Source organism: Eulemur rufifrons, chromosome 29 (assembly GCF_041146395.1).
Source record: "Eulemur rufifrons isolate Redbay chromosome 29, OSU_ERuf_1, whole genome shotgun sequence".
Taxonomy (NCBI): Eukaryota; Metazoa; Chordata; class Mammalia; order Primates; family Lemuridae; genus Eulemur; species Eulemur rufifrons.
The window spans coordinates 66,465,092-66,486,212 of NC_091011.1; the positions used below are offsets into that span (position 1 = coordinate 66,465,092).

The window sequence follows — 21,121 nt, forward strand, 5'->3', positions numbered from 1 at the left end:
CCAATGAGCAAACAATTCATTTATTTGAACAGACTATGTTTAAGGTTCTAGCTCCAACTAGCTATGGTTCTGAGTCTAACCTCAGGCCTTTACATTCCACATCAGAATTGTCCCTCCCTCTCAGTACTATAATTATCCATCTTCCGTGATGTGTCCCACCATCATCACCGTTGTGCCCAGGCTCCAAGACCACTTCTGATTTCTGCCGCAAGGTCAAGACTTCTAATGATAACACTATTAAATTTCTTGTCTGATCTTTACTTCATACCTGTTCTCATTGAACAAATACTTGTCGAGTGGCTGGTTGGGTGATATGGGAAAATATATACATTTAGGAAGCTTCTAGTATATTCCAGTTTTCAGCGGCAAAGATAAAGAATGACTTCATTTGCAAATAAGCACCAAAAATAATAAATAAAACTAATTATTTTCATACCGGTCACCAAAAAAAGTTGTTTTCATCTTCATCAATAGCTTAGTAACCCTGAGAACAATCGCCTGACCTCTCCCGTTTTGTAAGAAATTTATTTTTATTGTCTCATCAACAACACTACTAATGGTATTAGAGAATGTTGCAATGGCTGGGACAGTAAATGACTTAGAAAGTCCAGTAACAATTTTGATAGGTTCTACACAATATATGAACTAGAAAAAAATACATGAGCCATATAGAAATTTGAAGTAATTTAAATTAATATCTATCAGTTTTGAATAATGAAGTGTTTCAGAATCTAATGTAGCTTTGTTCTGCAAAATAAGACTAGGTATATCACACAAAGACCTTTCTCCAGCCAGCCAATTTGTCATCCAAGTAATTAAAAAGAAAAATGGCAATTTCACCTCTTCATATATGTCAAGCAAAACAGCCATAATAAAATCACAGATGAAAGGTTAGTGGGTAACAGAATCCTCCAGGAAATATTAAAAAGGTTATTTTTCCTTGGCCAAAAGTATACCAACATTTTGCTATATTTGGGGTATTAATTTCAGTACAAATATTAAACAGGTACATAAAAATTTTTGACTAATGGTACAGTAAGGTTTTGTTTCATTTTTAATACAGTGATTAGCCATTCACAAATCAGTCATAATTACTCTTCCCCAAATTATGATCAAATCTACAAACTCTGAAGAAAGTATTAACTGGGAAAAGAAAGAAAAACTGTAAATAACAATTTTATTATAAAACCAATGAAATAAAAATTTCAGTCTAGCAAAGACTGTTCATTTTGTGTTGTCTAAAATATATCACTGTATTAAAAATAGTAAAATAAAAAATGTTGTTATCCTAATTATCTCAATCTTTGCATTAAGCCTATTTTTATCCCCATTTTTAAAGATATAAACTGATCCTCTGAGTGGTTAAGGAATCTTCTCAGGGTGGTACAGACAGTAAATAGCAGAGCTGAATTCGGATTACATGACCCCCTGGCCTGTACACTTAAGCACTATGCTACGCTGCCTCCTAGTTATTCACCAGTCCCAATAAATATTCAACACTCCAATAAAACATGAGGCAGAATGAGTTATTGATTTCATAACTGCTACTACAGCATTCAGATGCAACTTACTTGGAAAAAGTGTTCTGAATACACAATTAATTCAATCCACTGTGTAAAAGGTAAATGCTCAAGTCTCACTCAAATGGGGAAGGGTGGAAAAGGAAGAAAAGACAAAGTCTATATGCAACATCAATTAATAGAAAAATATAATTAGAGTTGTCTGTAGACTTAACAAGTACTGAAGGCCCTTATTATCCTGCTGTCTTTTCAGCACCCTCAATTGCCTCTTAGGATTTGAAATTTCACTGCTGAAACAAAAGAAAGATGAAAGATAGGTGCACACCAAAACATTGTGCCCTTTTGCAATTTCCCTTCTACATTTATTACCGGGATCTTTAAACACTCAACTAGGAGCTAAACCAATTCAACTGTATGTATAAAATGTAAAATTGGAAATGCCACAAAAATCAACGTGACCTTTCAAGTATAACGTTTCCCACAATTGTTTAGTTAATACTAGGAAAACACTTCAGTGTTTAAAGCATAATCTTCATGTGTAATATTTTCAGCAAATATAAAAGCAAATACAGAACAAAGCACTTAAAGATCAACTACATTTTAAAATAAAGCTGCAATTAATTTTAAACTACTACTTTTTCTGCAGTAGTTCATTACCTATGTGTAAACATTCATAACTGTATTAACGTGCTCTACTTTTCAAAGGGGAAGCTAATGTAACCACCACCATACCACCCAAGTCACCTTCTACAACTGGTAGGGCTTACCAGTATAACAAGCTTCCCACCAATTTAGTTTGCTTGAGAACAAAAATATGTGTTGGCCAAAGGACTAGGATAATCCCTCTCTGTGCGCCAACAAGACCACCCTTGATTAACCCTAAGGTACTGGTTCAACAGCATGTTTTCTAACCAATCAGATTCTTTAGTGAAAAATAAAGATAAAAATTAGACAGTCAATGATATTACTATAAGATTAAATGTTGTATGATAGCAAATGTATAGTCTTTATATCTTCAGATCCAATCATATTTGTTAAAAGATACGCAAATCCACACAAAGAGAATGTCAAACTCACCCCAAGAAAGAATCAAACTTCAGATAAACCACTCAAAATTTTCTTTATTCCATAATCAAATAGAAATCCTTGAGAATATATCTGTCTTTCCCCTTTGACTACTTTAAGTTTTTCCAACAGAAGCTGAACAGAAAATACTTTTTCTCAGATTTTTTTCCTGCACCTTTCCTAGCAGGAGAGAAAAATTAGCAAGACAAATGAATTCAGAATCTACCCCATCTACCTTCGTTAAATGGTGTGGATGTATATATCCTATTGGCTTTAATACCTGAGAATTAGGGGAAAAAAAGAGATAAAAAAATTAACAGAGCAATGTAATGCCTGGTGAAAGGACAAATTCTATCCTTAAAATTGAATATGGTTCCTATCGACTCTAAGAATTCAGTTCGTATTTCTTTAATGCAAAGAGAGAAAGGGAAAGGTTATAGTATGAAGAGCCAAAACAGTACAACATCAACAAAGCAACTAAATTAGATACCTCACCTGTCACAGAGAAAATCAATAAAGCCCAATGAATTTACTTATGAAAAAGCTTTAGAATAAAACATCTTCACCTTTTGTATACTAGACACAGTCTGCTCCACTGGCTGGGAGGTATCCAAGAGAAGATGGCCCCCATGGCAGAGGGCAAAAAGGACTCAGGCTCACCGTAACAGAGCAGCAAAACAAGGTCAGAGAAAGCAGCTGGGGAGGAGAGATCTACATTCAACATTTGTAAAATAATGTTATACTGGATTTTTTTTAAATGGGAAAAAGAATGTAACTGCCCAGTCTAAGAATGAAACAGGCAGAATCAGCATGGCAAGAGATAAAACAGAAGGATTAAAGGAGAGTGGCTTATACCCCAAACAAAGGTGAGACAAACTGAAGTAAGAAAAAGACAAAAACCCCAATTGAGATAAAAACCCTAACCCTCTTCTCTTATTCTGAGAGAATTAAGACACAATACCAAGAACAAAGGTAGGTGCAACCAGAAGTCAAACTGACTTTTGAAGGAGGGGAAGAACATTCAAAATAGGAGATAGAGTTTGAACAAAGACATAGTGGAAGTACCTTGGTTCCTAAATTTAACATCAGTGAGTAAACCACTTGGCTACGGTACGGGGCTGTGGGACGTATAAATTGAAGTTAGATTGTGAGTTACCTAAATATTAGACCCAGTTATTTATAAACAATGTACACTTAATAGTTTATAAACATTAAGGAAGGAATAATTGAAGGATTTTTGAGCAGAAGGAGAAAAAATGACGACATATTTCACAATATTAAGAGAAAATCAGTACAATTATTATGCGTCAATTTAAAAAATTTTCTTAAAAGATAGAGAAAACCAAGAAGAAAACAGCTATACCTGCTTGGTCATCTCTACTCACAAATACTTCCAAAAAACTTCAAAGTAGTCAGTCATCCCAGTGGGTCCAAGATAGAAGAATCTCCTTGTGGTTTTGATAGGGATTTCCCTAATGATTAGTGATGGTGGAGCATCTTTTGGGGTGTGCTTACTGGCCATTTTTATACGTTCTTCGGAGAAATGTCTATTCAAGTCCTTTGCCCCTTTTTCAGTAAGGTTGTTTCTTGTTGAGTTATAACTTTTATATATTATGAATATTAACCCTTTATCAGATATGTGAACAAGAGGATTCTTTTTTAATTCATTTTTTATTCCCTAATTTCTCAGAATTGGCTATATGTAATACAGAAGTACATTTGGAGTTGAATATGTTTCACCTTTTTAAAATTTTTATATAATACAAACTTTTAAATACTCAAAAAGAGGTATACAATGGAAAACAAGATTCCCTCCCATCCCTGTTCTCAAGCTGCCAACTTCCAATCCCCAAGGCATTTTCCCTTTTCTTGTAATTCCCTCCAGAGATATTCTATGCATATACAAGAAAATACATCTTAGTCTCCTCTGAAATAATAACCTACTAATTAATACCCATTGTTCCACACCTTATCTCTCTGACTTAATAATATACCTTAAAGATTATTCCACTTCCGTATATATAAAACTGCCTTATTCTTTTTAACTACTAAATATTCCACTATAAGCACTATAATTTATTGATCCCTCTACAGATGGGCATTTAAGTTGTCTCAAATTGCTGCCAAGAATATCCTTAAATACATATTACTTCACACAAGTATAAGATCTATAAGATACAATCTAGTGGAAGAATCAAAATGCTATGTGTATTTTAAGTTTTGATTACTATTTCCAAATTGTCCTCAATGAAAATTGTAGAAATCCATACTCCCATTAGCAGTGATCACACTGCCTAGTCCCCTATTCCCTCAAAGACACTTTATGTTTTCAAAATTTATTTATTTGCCAATTAGGTTTAAAAAATGCATCTCATTAAAGTTTTGTTTTACATTTCTCTTATTATGAACTATTCATATTTTTTGTATCTTTGTTCATTTTTCTATCCAGTTGGCCTTTTTCCCCTTGACTTGCTGTTGTTCTTTACATATTTATAAAATTAGTCTTTTTCCTATGCTATGAATTGCAAATCTCTTTCCTGCTTGACTTTGCTTTTTTGATACACTGTGTTTTCTTTCATTCTTTTTTAGCAATACAGAATTGTTATGCAGTTATGTTTTATTACTCTTTTCTTTAACGGTTTCTGAGCATCTCTTATCTTCTATTCCCACAATCACTATAGTGAAAATCCTTACTACCTTGCAAGTAAATTAGTTTCACGATTGGTCTACTTTTCATCATCCTCTCTACTTTCCAACCAGTCCTATATACTTGTCAGAGCATTCTTCCTAAAACACTGTTTGCCATATGGGTCCCCAGTCAAAAATCCTTCAATTAGTCCTTCCTTAATGTTTATAAACTATTAAGTGTACATCGTTTATAAATAACTGGGTCTAATATTTAGGTCACTCACAATCTAACTTCAATTTATATGTCCCACAGCCCCGTACTGTAGCCAAGTGGTTTACTCACTGATGTTAAATTTAGGAACCAAAGTACTTCCACTATGTCTTTGTTCAAACTGTATCTCCTAATTTGAACGTTCTTCCTTCCTTCAAAAGTCAGTTCAAGTTGATGTCTCTACTCTCTTCCTAATCACTTAAAATCACCTTGATTCAACAACTGTTTAGTGAGGGTCTATTACATTATACAAAAGTAGACGAATAGGTCTTCCAATGAATTTTGTACTATGGCAGTCTCTAAACCTTTAAGCTGAAACCTGAACAAATGAGAAGACATGACTAGGGCAAGGTAAACAAAAACTTATTTCCTATAAATTAGTCTGACTCGAGCACAAAGTGCTAATGCTGGAGTGAAAAAAAGAAAAATCTGGAGAGGCAAGTAGGGCCAAGTAGGATAAAGTCTTTTAGGCCAATTTAAGCAAGTTTCAATCTTTAATCTAAGGGCAACTGGAAGCCACAGAACCATTGTAAGCAGGAGAGTGAGCTGGTCAGAGAGGAATTTTACAAAGATCACTGACTGCAATCTTGAGTTTAACCAGCACTTAAGTGTCCACAATTGAAACTAAGTCAAATATCAAATATACTCTTATTTACCCAATAAATCAATTTTTAACTACTATGAAACAGAATGCCGCAGAAGGCTGGAATAAGGTAAGGTGCTGCTCTGCTTCTTTCACTGAGGACTTAGAACAATTATTCTCTCTAGTTAACTTTAAACAACCAAACAATCAGACCAAGTTAAAGATAAGACTGCTGATGACAAAAAATCGTAGATGACTTGCCCCACTTTTTTTATTACTATAAAATCCAAGACAGATAAGCATGGACCTCAAATTGTGCCATTCACTAAACAATTTCACTCTTATTTCTCGATTTGAAGTAGAAACAAACTGTCATATCCCTGTTTTATCCTACTTTCAAGATCTGGGATTAAATGTCCAGGAAGATTTCATGAAATGTCAAGAGCATTGAATTTCCCCACATTTAACCTGGGTAGTGAGAAACCGGTTGCAGGAAGAGAATATTATCTATCTCATCACACAGTTCAATTCCCTGAAGTGGCATTCTATACGCCTGCTACAAAGAAAAGTTGTTCCAAACACAGACATTAAAAAAATGAAAAGTCTGTTCCCCTGCATGCTTCTCTAAAATGCTTGTTACGTTTTCTTCTCCCCATTCTCAATATCATTGGTCAAATAACACTTAACAGGAATTGTTTGTACTCTGTCTTGTTTGCTGGTTACAATTCCTTCTTGATTTCCCATGTCTACTTTAGAGGTTAGTAGTTGAACAGTCACTCTTAAATCTTCTGTCCACGGGATATTCCATCATTCTATCTTTGGCCATGTGATGCATTTCGAAGGTAATGAAAGAAAGTTACTTTAAGTTGGTAGAAACACAAAAAGTTGAGATTACAATAAACATGTCAACGGTCAATGTTATTAATAAGAGATGACTTTTATCTTCAAGTAAGTACCATACACAGAGCATTCTCAAACTCAGAAGTATACAGTTTTCTCTAATTTTAATTCATCATTATGTCACTGACAATTCCTTTCTAAGTGTTCTAAACTACAGGGACATTTTGACTGAAACCAGAATTGTATTTAATATATCACCTCCCTCGGGAATTCAAATTCACAAGGCTATTTCTATTCTTTTCCCCAGAATCCTTCTATCTAATTCCTCCTTGCCCTAGTGGCTTGAACCACATAGAGACTGGTCATAAGAGCTTTAGAATCTAGTCTTTTCTTTCCAAAAATAGGAAATTATGTGTCTCTTACTCCATACAGAATGTGACAATATAATTCACACTTTTGGAAGGAAGACTAACATCTAAAGCTGACAACTAGGTAATAAATATGATTAGGAGTCAAGCACACAAGCAGAATACCCCAAAGTGCATACCTTCCACAGGAAGACACAAGCAGGCTTAATCAATGAGACATTTTCAGTAAAAAATGCAGTCATTTTTTTTCTCAGATACCTATAAATCACCTTCTTTTCAGCAGTATTGCCTTGTTAGCCCCAAATCATTATTTCCTTACTTTATTGTCTGCGAAACTAAAAAATTTTAAAGTTGTAAATTTTAAAGTTACAATAACCAAGTCTGACTCATAAACCAAACAATTGCTCACATTGCTTTATAATGAGTTAAAATTCACACAATTTTCACAAACAGCTCATACAGTCCTCAAAAAATAACCTATGAAGTATGTGTTATCTCCATTTTCCCCAAAAGAAAACGAAGTTCAGAGACAAACAATGACTGGTTCATGTTCACACAGCTGATAGCTGAGCTAGCACTTGAATAAAGGTCTTCATACCCCAATTCCATGTCCTTCTCACAATCTACCACCGCTTTGTTATCCGGAAACTTATATTTAATGTCTACTTTTCAAGCTTTAATATACAGGTTTTAACTGAATGTTTACAGTATTAATATCACATAGTCATATACACCAGGCAGTTCTTAAGTAATAATGCAGTGATCCCCAACCTTTTTGGTACCAGGGACTGGTTTCATGGAAAACAATTTTTCCATGGACCAGGGGGTTGGGCATGGTTTCAGCATTAAGCACATTACATTTATTGTGCACTTTATTTCTATTACATTGTAATATATAATGAAATAATTACACAACTCACCATTGCTTGGGGACCCCTGTTCTAACGTATTGTCATAACTCATGTGTTCAGACTACAGGAGTTCTCTTATGCATGGGAAATAGTGAGACCCATAAAAAGTACAAGCTAATTCATTTACAAAGTTCTGCAAACTACCCTTACATAATAACAATGATAAATAGTATTTAACGAAACTAAATAATAATCACCCAGTCTTTAATCTGACACTAATAAAACTCTTATTCAAGCAACTATCAAGCAAAATAAGCTGCTGGAAAAACACCAAGATACTTTGTAAATAATCTACTACATCAGGCAAACTAAAAGTAAAGGCAAAAAAGACTCCATGCTGTATGATTCTATGACATTCTGGAAAAGGCAAAACTTTTTACTGGAGATGGTAAAAAGATCAGAGGTTGGCTGAGGGTAGGGAAAGGGAGGGATGAATAGGCAGAAGACGGCATTTTTAGGGCAGTGAAAACACTCTGCATGACACTATAATGGTGGATATATGATCACTACACATTTGTATAAACTCATAGAATGCACAATGCCAAGAGTGAACCCTAAACTATGGACGTTGGGTAACGATGTGTCAATGTAGGTTCATCAACTAACAAACGTATCACTCTGTTGAGGGGATGTTGATAGTGGGGAGGCTGTGCATGTGTGGGGGCAGAGGGTATATGGGAAATCTCTGTACCTTCCACTCAATTTTGCTATGAACTAAAAATGACCTAAAAAAATTAAGTCTATTAAAAAAAAGGCAAATATCAGTGGCAACTTTAATCCTTTCCTACCAATCATTACTTCACAGTTCTCCTATTACCTTCTTATTAACGAGCACCCTAAGCTCCAGTGCAACTCTCCTTTACACCCCCACTGCTCCTCACAACACCTGCTCCGCCCCTTCTAGCCCACTCATCCTCTGTCATCAGTACACTAAGCCCAAAGACAGGAAGGGAGTTAGGTTCAGACAAGAGGTGGAGAAGGCAGGTAGTGAGGCTAAGGAAGCAAAGGATTCCTAAAGAGGGAAATCAGCAGGATAATCCGCAGGATAGAGCAAAAAGGAGAAAAGAATGAGTTGCTCTGAATTTGTTTTTTGTTCTATGTAGTGAGAAAATCATATAAAATGAAATTATCCTAAAATACAGAACGTGATGACATTACAAACATGTCCTTTCTTTAAAAAGCATCTTTGCTGTATGCAATTTCAAAGCTAGAACTGGATGTGTTTACAATGTGTCCTCCATCTACAAGCAAGATGATTTTTCAAAAGGTGACTGTAAATGCTACATTTTTCAACAGAAAGATATATAAAAGTATGTCAAAGTGCCATCACAAAGACCTATCTCTCAGAATAAACTTGCAGTAAATTGCAAAGATTAAATTTTTATGATTTATTACATATTTGCACCTTCTGGGTATTCTTAATCTGAGAAGTCAAAAACATGCCATGAGTTACCAAACTGAGCAGAAAGAGTTCAACAAGACTGCGAAAGTCGCATACGAATGACTGTTAGGGGTGTGTATGTCTGCTTGCTTGCTTGCTTTGGTCATCAGTGAGGAAGCCAGAATAAGCAACCAGCAGTCCAAACATCTGAGTCATTTAGGACAGGCTAGGGCTCCAATGGCAAATCAGGGATCCATAAGACAGGCTTAAAGATGGTCTGGCAGGATCTGCCACCTCATCATCATCACCATCACCTCAGCAAAACACAACCTCCTCTTCATCTGCAATTGCAGGGAGGCACAGAGGCTGGAGTTCTGCCAGCAATCCAATTCAGTTCACCAAACACTGATTAAGTACCATGAAGCAGAAAGCATTGTGCTAAAGGTGCTGGGGGACATTAAGCAACAGTAAGATGTGGCCCCTACCTTAAGAAGTTTCCAATAGAAAATATGATAAAACTATAATCCAGGCAAGGTAGAGGAAGAGAGGTACCAAAAGACAGGTACAAAGAACAAGACATTCAGAGATTTCTTCAAGATTCCCTAGGGTGAAACCTGAGGATATTACTCAGGTGACCAACAGATTCTTGCTACAGTCACTGCTTGTATTTATAATTTTCTCCCATTCAACATAGTACTTCTATACCAGATGTTAAAACCCAAAAAATAGCTTTTTGTTCCAGATTATTAAAGGGGGATATTTCCTGAATATAAATATGTTAAAGATATAAGATAAAATAATTCTTAAAAAAAGAAGGAAAAGATTGGAGCAGGCAAATGGTGAAATAATGCTAACATGACACAAAGCAAAATAATTCAGCTTCCATCCAGCCTCAATTTTATTGGTCAAGGAGAACAGTATCACTTTTATATCACATTTATATGCTGCTTTAACGGTTTACAAAGGACTCACATAAATTCTTAAACGAAACTGAAAACTATCCTATGCCAGGTAGATGCTGTTATTATCGCAGGTAGCTGACCCTCACAAGATAATCCCCGTTGGTTCTTGCCTCTTGTCCTTGTGTAGTCCCCTCCCACACGGAATCAGGGCTGGTCTGTGAGACCAATGGAATATCTCAAAAATGATGGTGTGTGACTTCCAAGAATACGTCATAAAAGGCACTGCAGTTTCCACTTTGGCTTCTTGGATCTCTCTCTGGGGGAAGCCAGCTCCCATGGCATGAGGACAGACCCATGGAAAGCCCCTCATGGAGAAGAACCAGCTTACAACACCAACTTGCCACCTTGGAAGTGAACCTTTTAGCCCTAGTCATGCTCTGATAACTGCAGCTCCAGCTGACATCTGACAGCAACCTCGGGAGACCCTGAGCAAGGTGCCCCAAACTGCTGACCCACAGCAACCATGAGATGACAAATGATTATGCTTTTCAGCCACTAGGTTTTTGATAAATACAAAGCAACAAAGAACTAATGCATTCCAGTTTTACATATGAGGCTCAGAAAGGTTACTATTATATGAGAATGAGTAGAGAAAACAGGTCTGGAACCCAGTCTTTAGGCTTTAGGTTCAGTTTTGTCATTAAGCAATACTACTTCTCAATCAAAATAAGGTCTAAGGATGATCATTCCTATATAATTATATGACTGACACTAATACCCAAGCCTCCCACAATACACAGACATAGCATATGTCCTTGTATTCTTAATAGACAACAGGGGACCTACCATATAATTAAATTTGTGGTGCTCCATGGTAGTCTATGGAGTATTTACTATCTTCTGGAAGTTTACTATTCTTTAATGTACACATCTTCAAAATAAATACCTAACATGTTTATAGAATTTTAATACTAAACAATTACATTACTGACATCGAGAATATTTATATACTTTAAAGTATATATTTATATACTTTATATATATTTATATACTTTAAAATCTTAAACATTTGTGTAATTTTAAACAGTTAGAATTAATATGCCACACTGGACATGCTCAACTGCTGATTGTTTAAGCATTTGCTTTTTTGATTTAGTCTTCAACATTTTTATAGCAATATAAAAATGTAATAAAATATATCATCAAAAATCTCATAAGGATGAAATAATAGATTCAAATCCATAGAATAGTTACTATCTTGCAGAACAAAGTGGCCAGCTCTTAGCCTGACCACTTCTGAAGAAGGTCAACAGAACATTTTTCTTCCTTTTAGAGACAGGGTCTCGCTCTCACCCAGGCCAGAATGTGAAAGCAGGATCATAGCTCACTGTAACCTTGAACTCCTGAGTTCAAGTGATCCTCCTGCCTCAGCATCCCAAGTAGCTGGGACTACAAGTGCACGTTACCAAGCTCGGCTAATTGTATTTATTATTTATTTTTTTAGAGACAGGGTACTGCTATGTTGCCCATACTGGTCTCAAACTCCTGGCCTCAAGCAATCCTCCCACCTCATACCTGGCCCAGAACATTTTACTGTTACAACCACATCTGCATATGATGTTCCTTCACACAAATCTCCTCTTTTAACCCTTACAAACTTTGCAAGACATGTAGGACAAGTATACTACCCACCATCCCATCTTCCAACCAATGAGGTAACTTAGTGAAGTTGAGGTAACTTAACACAGCTATTAAAACAAATTGCAAGAATCTAATTTTTTAGCTCCAAATCCCAACCTTTTCTTCTAAATCGTGTTTCAGCCCCGTGGTTCTCTACCCTGACTGCCATTAGAACACCTAGGATGCTTTGAAAAATATCAGTGCCTAGACCTCATCTCCTAGATATTGTGATTTAATTGCTCTGGTCTGTGTTAGCTGTCTAATATATAATAAACCAGTGGTGATAAATTCATGGGAAGTTTATACCACAAGGGAAGAAAATGATGATATTTCTATATGTAAGCTGAAACATCTTTATCCCCTAAGAACTCACTCAAGGACAAAGTTACCTTGCAATAAACTAAGCTGAACAAAAAGGAAAAGGAGGTGAGAAACCCAAAACCCTTCTGTTGTTATCATAGGGCCATCAAGGAAGATTTCATTCACCTAATCTCACTCCCTAAACTTCACACCATACTTCGAGCTGTAGCTTAAGCACCACCTCCTCTGTGAAGGCTTCAGGATCACACAAAATAAAGAAGTCCATTTTTTTGCACCCATCCTACCTTGAATTCTACTTCTTGACATAATAGCATACATTGCACCTCAAGGCATTTCTTTCTTTATGTATCCATTTCTCTCACGGCCCTGAGGGGTTCTTAAGGGCAGATTCCTATTTTATTTATCCTTCCCATCTTATATACCTTTGGATCCGGGGCCTCAAACATAGCAGATATTAATAAGTCTTGGCTACACTTAATGATTTTTGTTTGGTGTGGTTATTTCCCCCTATTCTCCTGGTAGACACTCCTGTGAAATTGTTTAACTTTTAATGAAGGAAAATGGACTTTTTTCCTCACAACTGGATTAGGTTAGAGAATAATGTATGCAAAAAGGCCACATGAGGTGAGAGCAAGACAGCAGTGGAACTCTAGGCCAGGAAAGAGTAGAGTGGACAGGAGATATAAGGGTGGGTCCAGATATGAATTTAAAAAGCAGGGAAGGATTAGGCAAACAAAAAGACAACAACCTGATTTTCGCTCATAAGAAAATATGATAAGGAATCTAGCATACAAGCAACTGTATTTTCAACATCTCCCTCTCTATTGGGTTCCTTCCTTGCAGCATACAAACACATCTCTCTCCAGTGCTGCTCATTCTTGGGCACACAGAAGCCCCCAGAGAGCTTTTAAAAACCCCAACTGACAGTTAACAATAATTTATTACATTTCAGAATAGCTAGAAGTTTTCAAATGTTCCCAGCATAAAGCAATGATAAATGGTTCAGGTGAATCATGTCCCAATTACCCTGATTTGATCATTATATGTTATATGCTTGTATCAAAATATAACATGTAATCCATGAATACGTACAATTATTGTGTATCAATAAAAAATTAAAAATAAATAAATAAAAACCCCAACTGATATCTTTATAAGGTGGTGATTTCATTTCCTTTAGACATAACCCACAAGAGGGATTACTGGATTATATGGTAGTTCTGGTTTTAATTTTTTTAGGAACCTCTATGCTTTTTCCATAATGGTGGTACCAATCTACATTCCCACCAACAGTGATCAAGTGTTCCCTTTTCTCCACCACCTCACCAACACTTGTTATCTCTTGTCTTTTTGATAATAGCCATCTTAAAGGGTGTGAAGATATGAAAACAACCTGAGTGTCTGCCAACAGATGAATAGAAAAAGAAACTGTGGTGTATATATACACACACATACACAATGGAATATTATTCAGCCTTAAAAAAGAAAGAGATCCTGCCATTTGCCACACAGATGAACATGGAGGGCATTATGCTAAGTGAAATAAGCCAGACACAGAAAGAAAAATACTACATGATCTCACTTACATGTGGAATCTTACCAAAAAAAAAAAAAAAAGTCAAATATACAGAGATTGAGAATAAAACAGTGGTTATGGGAGAAAGGGCAGGAAATGCAAAGAAGTAGGTCAAAGGACAGAAAGTAGCAGATATGCGGGATGAACAAGTCTAGAGATCTAACATACAACATGAGGACTATAGTTAATATTGCATTGCATTTGGTATTGCATTCGGGATTTTTGCTAAATGAGTATTAGCTACTCTTGTCCCACACACACAAATGGGTAACTGTGTAAGATGATGGATATGTTAAAATGTTTCACTTATATTAAACAGTAACCACTTTACTATCCATATATATTCTATAACATCACTGTCGTTACTTAAATATACACAATAAAATTAAATAAATAAGTAAATATCCTGACTGAAGAACACTAAGTCATTACATCCTAAGAGGGACCCAAGCATGTCTACTCTCTATCCTCACCTCCTGTCCAGTCCTCTACCCACGGCAGTTTAGCTCTGCCACTCCAATGAAATCAGTGACTTCCAACAGATACTATAAACCTTCATCATACTTGACGATTTGTAGTATTAAATTGTAACGGGGTCCTACTTCCTAAAATTCTCTGCCACTGGCCTGAAAAGCTTCCCTTTCCCTTTTCTCGCAACCTCCCTGGCTACACTCCTTAAGCATCCTTGCATCTTTCTCTTTCATGGTTTGTCCTTTAAATTTCAATATTCTCTAAGACTTATTTTTAGCCTTTTCTCTTTCTATACAATTCCTCTAAGCACTTTTATCATTACCCATCCCTTAAACTACTCTCCATATGGTAAGAACTCAGAAATCTGTATCTAGCCTTCACAATCTCTTGTGATGTTCCAGGACCCTATATCCAAGCCTTCTAGACACCTCCAACTTGCCAATGATATGCTTCGCAAGCACACTAAACATGCCCAAAGCTGAACTCATTCTCTTCTCCCTCATACATGCTTCCTCTTCTCCTTCCCCACTCACTACCCAGAAACCTGGGAAGCACTGTAGCATCCTCACTCTCCCATACCTTTTACATTCCGTCACAAACACCAGCCAATTCTCCCTCTTCCTTCTTTTCCTAAACATTCTCATTTCTCTATCCCCACTACTTCCACCCTTGTCTGAGCTCTCAACCTCTTATCGGTACTGATGCACTGTCCTCAATGGCTCCACTCTCGCCACATCCCCATCCCCTACTCCAGTCCACCCCCAATCTACCCAGCACATTGCTTCACAGTGATCTTTCACGCCAGTCACAATTCTCCACAGCTCACTACTACACATGGGGTAGATAGGAGGTGCACCCTGAATTAGCCATCTAGTTTCACCTCCTTTCACCCCTGACCTTGCCCTCCACACTTTAATATAACTGATCTACATATAGTTCCCAGAACAAACTATGTTCTCATAATGCCACACAACTACTCATGCTGTTAGCTCCACCTTGGAAATGTTCTCCGTTGCTTGTCAACGTGCCCACTCCTGCTCAGCTTTCAAGTCTCAGCTCAAACACAACCACTACTAAAACCCTTCTCTGGCATTCCCTGCAGGGATCAAGACCTCTTGCTAGGTTTCCTTTGCACTTGTACCTACCTCTGTTACGGCAAATAGCACCCGATATTTGACTTGTTGGTCAAGCTGTCTATAGTCCTACTAGGCTACAAGCTCCTTGTGACAATGCCTTTTCATCTTTGTATGTTCATCACTAGTTGAATGCACATAAGCATGTAATAGAAAAGAAGAGAGGGTGGTTAATGAATGAACCATAGGCCAACAAATGGGCAAGAGAAAATCAACTGGATTTTGAGTATAGAAAAAAAAACAGATCTTAAGAAAATACAGACAAATACTATTAAGTCCTACTCATTAAAAAAAAATAGAAAAATATGGTATGTTGGTTATTCAGGTAGTGTCAAGGTGACAAAAAAAAAAAAAAACTTATTACTGGACTAAGCAAACAATAAGAAGGCAAGCATTTCCAGTGGAACAATTGACAGAAGATCAACAGAGAAGCCAGAGAAAAAGATGGTTCTAGGATCCAAATAATTCATTGGCCTAAGTCTATGGACTAAGCAAAAGACTGGCACCTTCCTCTCTCAGTTCACCACCGCTCTCCTTTGTCATTATTTTGCATACCCCTTTCCCACTGCCCACTACCAAATCCCAGGTCCCATGGGTAATTCCCCTCCATTGGAGCCACATGTCCTGGCCAGTGGGTTAGTCTGGATATAAGTGGAAGGGAGAGGCAGAGGATCTTGTTTTATTCATGGCCAGGAGCTAGAGGAAAAAAATGAAACTACCATTTACTGAGGGCCAATTTTTTGGCAGACATTGTGCTACTTTACAAACACACTCACTGAATCTCACGGTAATCATGAATAATTAACCCATTTTACAGATGAAGAATTTGGGTCCAAAGTCACACAGCTAAGCAATGACAGAGCCCTCCCAAAAAATGAAGACTGATAGCCTTGGCCAGGTGCAGTGGCTCATACCTGTAATCCTAGCACTCTGGGAGGCCGAGGTGGGCGGATTGTTTGAGCTCAGGAGTTCGAAACCAGCCTGAGCAAGAGCAAGAGTGAGACCCCGCCTCTACTAAAAAAAAAAAAAAAGAAAGAAATTAGCTGGACAACTAAAAGTATAAAGAAAAAATTAGCCGGGCATGGTGGTGCGTGCCTGTAGTCCCAGCTACTCGGGAGGCTGAGGCAGGAGGATTGCTTGAGCCCAGGAGGTGGAGGTTGCTGTGAGTGAGGCTGACACCATGGCACTCTAGCCCAGGCAACAGAGTGAGACTCTGTCTCAAAAAAAAAAAAAAAGATTTACAGCCTTTAGAGTTTTATATACCCCTCTCTACCTCAAAATGGAGGGGGATGTGGTCCAGCCATTCTAGGTTGGAAGTCAGAATACATTTACCTCCAAAGTACTGTTGTTAATGTTGGTTAGAGTCTACAGTACCACTAAAACATAACAGGCACACTATGAGTTAAAAAAAGTTTTGGGGTTCTGACCTGGAAATCTAATTGTTTGTTATTTTATTCCTATAAGTACATTGTTCACATTACAAACAAGAATAGACTTAAAAATGAACTTCTGGAATATAATGGGTTCTTAAGTGAGGCTTTTCTTTAAGAATATTTTTGCTTCCACAAAAACTCTTAATGTAAAAATCACCAAGGATAGAAATTATTTTGCCTTGTTAACCTGTAAGAAATAATGACATTAGAAGACACCTGTGGGAAATGTGCTTATCTAACCAGGTGTTCGTTTTCAGTGTGCTGTCATTTGAATACAACATACTAAACCCTACAGAACAGAGCTTATGATAGAAATGCCAGACTACAGCAGTACAGTTGATGTGCCTATAATCTACTGACAAAAAGTACTCCTCAGCAACGTGAAACCAGATGTCTAGTGTGAAATCAGATGTCTGTGGACTTGTCTTTCTCAGCTTCCAGAGCAGTATTAGATACACTAAATACACAGCTTAGCTGTATATTAAACCCACAACTTGGCAAAATCATGACAGTTTGGACATGAAGCATCAGCATTTTTATTGTAATTTTTATAAACCGAAGACATTTCTGAAATAGAAATCCTAAGTTTAAGCACTCATCTAAATGTGGTAGTATGTCTTTCTCACTTAGTGAACAGTATCAAAGCTTTTAAGACACATAGAAACCCTTTCCCTTCATTTTTCAAGCTGACACCCTTTAGGCAGGGCTATGGGATGATCTGATAGGAGGAAATCGAGCCACATGAGGTGTCAGTCCTTGTTCCAGAAATTCTAGGATCAGATACAGCAGGTCCCTGTGAAAATTCAAATAACGCAGGAGGCTTAGCACCTATTAGAAAGCTGCTTTCCACAATCAAAAGGAAGATCCTAAGACAGTGATGGGTGACCAAATGAAGATATTAATATTGAGAATCCACAGGCCAGGCACTGTTTTTCACACATTCTATTTTATATACTCATTGTTCTGTTTTGACTGGTGAGAAATCAAGGAGCAGGTAAGTTTTAACTTGGCAAAAGTGACATAGGTAATAAGAGCCAGAATTCAAGGTGATATCTAAAATATGAAGGGCATACTACTTCTACATGAAGATTTGGGGTGGAGCAAGGAGTAGTGGTAAATAGCCAGGAATTGGAGAAAAGGGAATATACAATTTTACCAAATAACAATAACATATATATATACACATATATTATATTCAATATATATTCTATATATTAATATACAGCTAAGCTATATGTATGTTTTACATATAGTTAAGCTGTATATTTAGTGTGTTTATATGTGCACACATATATCGAACACATAGTTGAAGAAATAAATACCAAATTGTTAACAGCGGTCTTCCGAGGGTGGACTCATAGAAGACTCACTTTCTACCTTTTATATCTCTGCAAGATTTAATTCCAAAGAACTTTGTTTTGACCTTATATTACTCTTATAATCAGAAAAAGACAAAAGAACTTTTCTAGCTTAGAGTTTAAAAAATGAGATTAAATGCACAGAAACCTATGTAATAGTCTACTTTATTATTTATTTTCCTAAGTGCATCATCCTTAATTAATACTCTCCATGTTTTCTAATATTAGGTCCTTCTTATGGCACAATTCAAAAAGTTATCCTCATCTAATTATTATACTTGTACATGGGAAAGTGACTATGACACTATTCATTACAGGACACAAATCACCACGGTCGATCATCCTCGCAAGTTTATTATTGCAAATACTAGAAAAACAGAGTAACATTTCTTCCACTTAATTGCATGGACCTGCACACCATTAAGATCAGTGGTAGTATTGGGAAGGTCTTGTCAATTAACACATAACTATTCAGAAAATCCACAAAAAACTGGTGAAAGGCCTGCTCCAAAATGGCCATCTCCAGCAGTCTCCTCACTCTCACCATTCTACCTCCATCACAGTGCTCAGAACATGGTAGGAAAAAGGTAATTATCTATTGAATCAATGAATGAACCCATCATCAACAGACAACCACTTCCTGGATTTTCATAAAATAAATTATGTGGTCACCCACGACTTGAGCACGAACAAATAAGAAGGCAGGTTCAGGACCCAGCTGCCAATGTCAAGATGGCCACAGGAGGCAATTCTAATTTTCCTGCAAGCATCCAAGAACGTGATTTGCTACATTCTTGCCTGTAGCTAACCTGAATTTTAACTAATTTAAAACGTGTATTTATGTATGACATACAGGATCCATAAGGGGTTTCCAACCGTGTTTGGGGAGCTGTGTTTCGTTTCACCATACAGCAGAGAGGGAAGCAGTGTACTGAAGTGATGGAAAAGTCCCAGAGAAGAACCCACAAAAGGACCATGCTGAAATCACAGCAAACCTCCAAGGACTTCAGTGTACTGTTTGGCGACTTTTCACAAGTGAATAGAATGCTTGTGTGGGGTTATCAAAGAGAAAGCCTAGAGAAAAAGGCCCCGCCTGGTAATTTCTCTCCCTTCAAAATATCATCTTCTATAAACGTGAGAAGGTCCCAATGAACTTAAACACTTGCGATACTGCTATTAACTTTAGGCTTAGGGGTTCTAGGGGCTTTTTTCAGGAATTCCCTTTTAAAATGTAAAAAACTCTGGAAGGAATTCCTGTTAATTATCAAGCAGGACTTTGATTCTTTAATACTCCTGTCCCAGGGATAAAAGCTGGCTAACAAGATATGGGCCCAAGACAGACAACTATAAGACCAATGTTCCAAAGTTAAAAAGAGATAAAAGGTAAGGGCAGTTTTCTGTCAGGGCAAGTGGCTAAAAGAGATTTATGCCCAAGCTGTTAAAACTCCCAGCCAACTCGACCCACACTGTAAGCTTGAAAACAAGTCCTGGGTTTGGGGCCTGTGACCTCTGAAGGCGGGGCTCCTGTTCCTAATGAACAAGTGGATTTGGGGCCCAAGTTCCCCAGGGGGCAGTTCTGGATCTAGCCCTTCTCTCCCTTGCTCCCGCTTCAGGGCACACGCGCTCTCTCGGGATGAAGTCCTAGCTCCTTCCACCCCTGATCAGTCCTTACTTACCCTTTCTCCCGCTCTTCCTCGGTGAGAAGGGGTAAGTGGCTATTTTGTGCCCTCGCCCAATTTGGCCAAAAGCCTAAAAGTAAAAACGACAGAGACAGGCATGTGCTTTAAAATCCTGTTGTTGAACCCCAAGGAACTCCCACCACCTGCCCAACACTTCCAGGCAGAAGGCAACGCGTCCCCACAGCGCTCCCTCCCGGCCAGGGCTTGGGGCCGGAGGAGTCCCCTCTGTCGGGACAAGGAGAGGGCACGCGCTGGGGGGCCAGCTCGGCGGGAAAGAGCGGGTCATCTCCGGGCCAGGTGTCGTCGCCGCCTCTAGGCGCCGGTTTCCCACCCGAGATCGCCAGGAGGAAGAGGAGGCCGCCGCGGGCCTCAGATAAACACGCGCACGTACACATGCTCGCAGTCCCCGTGGACTCGCGGCCAAGCAGCCCTCCACCTCCCAGCAGCGCCCGCCCCGCCGGGGCCGACTCCCGGAGAAGGGTCCCACCCAGGAGACCACCAAGGACTGGCGGCTGCGCACCCGCCCACCCCTGCCGGCCTCACAGCCCCTCACCCGTCGCCAGAACCCCCCGCCCTCCGCACCCGCAGCACCGCTCAGCCCAGGGGAAGTCCCCGCGCGAACCCCGCCCTCCGCCGGCGGCAAGCTCCGCCCCGAACCCCCGGCGAGCCGCGGCAGCACGAAGCTCCGCCCCCGGAGGAAACCAGCCCCTGGAGCGGCCACACAGGTCAGGCTCAAAACCTGGCCTGGATCTGCAACGGATCGGAAACAGCAGTCATTCAGCAAGCAGTTACTGAGCGCTTGCTATAAGCTCAGCATCATAATAAAGTCTGGGAGGGCAACAAAGCAGAAAAATTTATGAAACTGTGTCTTCAGTCCCTCCTCTTGTTTCTATAGGTAAGGAAACTGAGACCCCATGGTTGCTTAAGTGCATAGCTTTAGCGGTAAAGCTCCTCACTAGCGACTCCTTCTGGTTTTTCTACTTGTATGCGCACAGGAAAAC

The 21,121-nt window shown here is 38.3% G+C and overlaps 1 protein-coding gene across 4 annotated transcripts in view; it reads right to left on the reverse strand.

The window, feature by feature from the left end:
* Positions 1 to 20,740, reverse strand: part of IMMP2L (inner mitochondrial membrane peptidase subunit 2) — an 847,470-nt gene extending 826,730 nt beyond the window's left edge. For 2 of the 4 annotated variants that reach the window (XM_069461995.1, XM_069461997.1), the window contains exons 1-2: positions 20,703 to 20,740; positions 20,118 to 20,190 (exon numbers count right to left, since the gene is read on the reverse strand). The gene's annotated coding sequence lies outside the window, so the exon portion shown is untranslated. Of the gene's footprint in view, positions 1 to 20,117; positions 20,191 to 20,673 lie in introns of all 4 variants that reach the window. The other 2 variants (XM_069461996.1, XM_069461994.1) reach the window with 1 other exon arrangement.
* Between the last annotated feature and the right edge of the window lie 381 nt (positions 20,741 to 21,121).